The following is a 5,553-nucleotide window of genomic DNA, read 5'->3' as shown; positions in this document are numbered from 1 at the left end:
TAAGGGTAGAACATTGGGGGACACCCACAACATTGTGGAGTATGATTTGTCTCTCCAACTAAATTTTAAATTTCTTGAGAGTAGAGACTGTACACTATACTTCAACCCTATCCTAGCACAGTGTAATGGCATATACTAGTTTTTTTCTTCCTCTATCACCAGCACTACTACCTTTTTCTACCCATTAGTTGTCTCAGCCAGACAATCTTCTCACTCCAAACACGATCCCTTTTGTAAAATCCAGTACTGTTACTGAAACCATGTTTGTTTGTTTGTTTTTTTTGACCTGTCATTTTTTTTACTACACATCCCCATGGATGGTTTTTACTTAATTTCAAAACTCTTAACCTTGGGTTCTTTCATGTTCATCTCTTCCTAGTCGATTCCTTTCTTATTTGTCTCAGGTACACTTACTCAATGCCCCAGCAAGATGCAGAAGGAAAAGGAGACACGAGAGCTTTCTCTAAGAATTTTCTTTGTCTTCAAGTCTCTCTGCAGGCATATTCTTTTCTTGCCATGTAATCTCCCCACTCCCTCATCTTTAAAAGCCATTGAAATGCCATCAAAATCAGCTCAAAGCTTTCTTGGATTGATTATAACAAGTTTGCTCACTTACTTTGAAGATGGAACTTAATCACTTCTCTTCCTGTGTACTGACATTTATTTCCAACTCATAAAACTTACCTAGTGTACCTTATACACTACATTAATTCTCCTGTCTACATGTGAACCTCAGGATCTTGGAAGCTACATGTCTAGTCAAAATATACCCCAAAAAAGTATCCTTCCTAAAACATACTTGACAAGCATAGCTACATCAATTATGTAATAGCAGAGATCCTTTTTCAGGTATGGTTTGCATTAAAAAGCTCTAGCGTCCCTTCCAACTCTGGTACTTTGTGATCCACATTAGCATGGGCATAGAAACACGATAAATGGGTGCAAGATATAAATAAAAAAGGTGTTTTCCAGATGAAAATGAAGGTCAACACAGAAGAGAAGTGTTTTGAGTAACTGAGAATCCAGTGATTGCTAGAAAGTTTTTCATTTCAAGTACAACTTTACCTCTGCAAATGGCACTTGTTGCTCCTACTGAGGCCAAGCAGAACAAGTCTTATTCCTCATCCTGGTAAAAGACAGCTCTCATGTCCCTCTTCCCCAAACACATGCTCCAGAACTTCTCTTCTTCAGGCTAACCAACCCTAGCCCCTTCAAGTGATCCCTCATATGGCATGAAGTCCTTCACCACCCTAGTTACCCTCCTCTGGACATTCTCCAGCTTTTCAGTGTTCTTCCTACAATGTAGAACCTAGAAGAGAACAGAATCCAAATGGAGTCTGAGCAGGGGAGAATACTGAGGGATTATGACCTCTCTTTTCCTGGATGGTGCGTTAGCTTTCTTGGCTGCCACCCTCATATATCTTTTAGAGGAACTGCTGTCTAACCATCCCCCATCTGGTAATTGGGCTTTTTTTTTAACCTGAGTCCCTATTAAACTTTATCTTATTATTATCTTATTACTGGTCTAAACTAGGAATCCTAAACTATTGCCTGGTCAATTCCCCTGCAATACATTTTGTATGGCCCTCAACCTAATGAGAGTTTTAACGTTTAAAATAAAGTTTTACTGTATTTAAAAATGTAAACCATTGTTAGTTCCAGGGCATGCAGGGCTTACCCCTCAGCCCACAGTGCTAATTTCTTATATTACTCAGACACAGACATACACACACAAAGCATGGGAAATTTTTAACTACTGTTTTGTAAAAAACTAGCTAAACTCTATTTATACCATCTTCCTGTTTCACAACCCTGTCAAAAAAGCAAAAATATAAATAAGGCTACTTGTCAGTTGACCTTGTCTTGCATCTCCAACTACCTGTCGACAGCTTGAAATGGATGTCTAGCAGACTTCTGAAACTCATGTCTAATATTTAACTCATTTATCTTCCCCCCCACCCCAACCCTCCCTTCTTCCTAACCTCCCTATTATTACCCAGTTACCCAGGCTCACAACATGGGTGTCATCCTCAATTCCTCATTCTCACGTCCCCCAACTTCCATCCTTCCCCATATCAAATTAGTTGTCAAGTTCTCCTGTTTTGATCTTTGTAGTATCTGTCCTATATACCTTCTCTGTCACTGCAGGCACACATCACCTTATGCCTAGACTATTGCAATAGCCTTCTGATTTTGCTGACTCAAGTCTTTCCTTCTCTAATTCAGCATGCATTCAGGTGTCAAAGTGATTTTACTAAAAACATATCACTTTCTTATTCAATAAACTCCTGTGGCTTCCAGTTATTCCCAAGATGAAGTATGAAATCCTCTGGCTTTGGCCTTCCTGACCTGTCCCCTTCCTGTCTTCTATCTTAATTTCCTCCATGTACTCAATGATAGTGACACTGGCCTCCTTGCTGTCCCTTGCACATAAGAATCCATCTCTATTTTACTGGCTGTCCCTTAAGCTGGGGCTTTCCTTCCTCACAGCCTTCTTCAGGCCTTAGGTAAAGTTCCACCTCCTGCAAACCAACTTTCCTAATACTTAATCTTGGTGCCTTCATTGAGACTAGTTCAAATTAATACTATACATACCTTTCTTGCACAAAATTGTTCACATGTTGCCTACGTTGGAACACTAGCTCCCCTAAAGCAGGATTGCCTCTTTTTTTGGTATTCCCAGTGCCTAGCCCTTAATAAATGTTTGTGGACGTTGTATGTGGTACGACTTCTTGAAGACCTTCACCTTTTATCCAAGCCTGCTTTTTCTTCTTTATGTTCACTGATCATCTCTTTAATAGGTTCTAGAAGGTTAAACTCAGAAGACAGATTCACTGACTTACAGAGTTTACCTATTCCATTCTCTTGCCTTTTGGAAAAAAACTTGTCCCTTTTCAATTTTGAATCCCTCCTCCATGCTTCACGAAAGTCCAAAGAGTGACAGTGGCTGAATACTTGCCACATCATCCACCCAAACCATGGCTCTATTCTTTCTCTTAACTTCCTCTTTACTCCAATATGGCTAATTGAAACCCAACGAAATCTTTCTCATTTTTTACTTTCCTTGCCAGCCTCATTTTATCCTCAGATTTAGTACTAGTGACACTATTTAGAGGAATATAGTATATACCTTTGCATTAATTCTCCATCATCTGTCCGTTCTCCCATCTTCCACATACTTAAAAAATTCAACATAGTTGGGGAGCTCTATGCATCCATTAGTTTCCTTATACAATATTTCATCCTCCTACCCCCTTTGTTGCAATTTTGTCTCTTTGGTATTTCATTCTTAGGAGTTTTTTAATTTCTTCTGGGCTAATTTCCCCTGTAAAATTTTTGGTCCCTAGGATCCCATGAATCTTTGAATTCTTTGCTTCTAAAACATAGGGTAAATATCAGAGTATTCTCAGCTTTCCTCTTCATGAAAGATTCAAAGAAGAGGAGGCTGTTTACTCTCTAGCCCCCCCACTCCAAAGTTTGCCATCATTTCCACTGGTGGAGCCTATTCTTCCTTGTTGATAATCAGATTCTGAAAAGAACTTACCTTTGCTGGTCACTTCACCATTTGAAGGATAAAATTATCCTTACAATAAAACAAGAAATACCTGCTATTTTTATAACAGCAAGGAGTAGCTGAGATGGAAGGGGAGAGAAAAGAGGGAACAGGGAGACATAAGAGGAAGACAGTGTGCTTCAATATGTGTCCAGATAATTAAAGTCCCCCTTCACTACTATAACACTTATCTCTGCAGGAATTTTGATATATCCTGAACTCCTTTGTTCCTCTCAATGGCCTGTAGCATATGAATGACAATATTGCTCTCCCTTTAATAAAAGGATTTGTTCTGTGAGACTCAGACTCAAAGGGCTGAACCCAAGGACATAGCCACAGGTGCCCTTGAGGCCGTTGGTTCCCCACTCCTGTCCTATACTCGTGTCCTTGTGAGAAGGTGGGGTAGGGGCTTTTGGGGGGATGTTTGTGCCAACTGTTCTTACTCTTCACTTCAGCAAACATGCTTTTCCAGAAACTACTTAGGATTGGCTGACTGATATGGACTGACAATCACAGTGGAGAATACTTGGAAGGATGGGGTCATGAACAAGAGTGTCAGGACACCTTTCAGTCTCTCAAAGCTAAACCTACAGCCCTAAGGGAATGCAGCAGTGCCCAGGGAGTAGGGATAAGGACCCCCAGAGCTGATATGCACTCCCTTTGTATAACGAAATGCTAATGTTTGTTGATGTTTCTCAAGTTTGTAAAAATGAAAAGTATTGTTGAGAGAGACCTTGTTAGAAAAAGTTCACTCTGAAAGACTTTACTTCCCCCTCTTCCCACTGCTTTATTTATCAGTAGCACTGGTTGGTTGTATACTGCTGATTTCTCAACTTCATCAAGCGTGATTCAATTCAATTAACATTGATTAAGTGCCTACTGTGTACCAGGCACTCTGCTAAGCACTGGGAGTACAAATAAAGACAGTTCCTGCCCTGGAGTTTATAATCTTTTAAAAAAATTATTCTTGAGGATATATATATTCCTCAAAATAATTCATTACATACATTTTTCATCAGCAAAACATTTTTGAGAATGGACAGAGTAAATGGAGAGAGAATAGGATAAAAGGGGAAAATAGGATGGAGAGAAATACATAGTTAGTAATCATTACTGTGAAAATTTTTACAGTGAGTTTCTGATAAAGATTTCATTTCTCAAACATACAGAAAACTGAGTCAAATTTATAGAAATAAGAGCCATTCCTTAACTGATAAATACAAATTAAAACAACTCTGAGCTACTACCTCACACCTGTCAGATTGGCTGATATGACAGAAAATGAAAATGACAAATTTTGGAGGGGATGCAGAGAAATTAAAACACTAATGTACTATTGTATTGGTGAAGTTCTTACATTGATTCAACCATTCTATAGAGCAATCTGGAACTATGCCCAAAGGGCTATAAAACCATGCATACCATTTGACCAAGCAATACCACTACTAGGCCTGTATCCCAAAGAGATTTAAAAAAAAAAGGACCTACATGTACAAAAATATTTATAGCAGCTTTTTGTAGTGGCAAAAATGTGAAGTTGAGGAGTTGTCCATCAATTGAGGAATGGCTGAACAAGTTATTGTATATGATTGTGATGGGATACTATTGTGCTTTAAGAAATGATGAGCAAGATGCTCTGAGAAAAAGCATGGAAAGATTTACATGAACTGATGCAAAGTGAAATGAGCAGGACCAGAACATCGTTCATAGTAACAGCAATGTTATATGATGAATAAATTACCTATTCTCTGCAATGCAGTGATCTGAGACAATTCTGTAGGATTTATGACAGGTGGTGTCCATCCCCAGAGAGAGAACTGGTGGATCCTGAATGCAGATCAAAGATACTTTGTCTTTACTTTATTTTTCCTGGGTTCTTTTTTTTGTCTGTGTTTTCTTTCACAGAATGATTTACATGGAAATATGTTTTGCATAACTCCACATGTATAACCTATGTCAAATTGTTTGCCTTCTCAACTGGATGAGGGGGGAGGAAAAGG

This window comes from Trichosurus vulpecula, chromosome 2 (assembly GCF_011100635.1).
Source record: "Trichosurus vulpecula isolate mTriVul1 chromosome 2, mTriVul1.pri, whole genome shotgun sequence".
Classification (NCBI taxonomy): domain Eukaryota; kingdom Metazoa; phylum Chordata; class Mammalia; order Diprotodontia; family Phalangeridae; genus Trichosurus; species Trichosurus vulpecula.
This window is presented reverse-complemented; position numbering follows the sequence as displayed.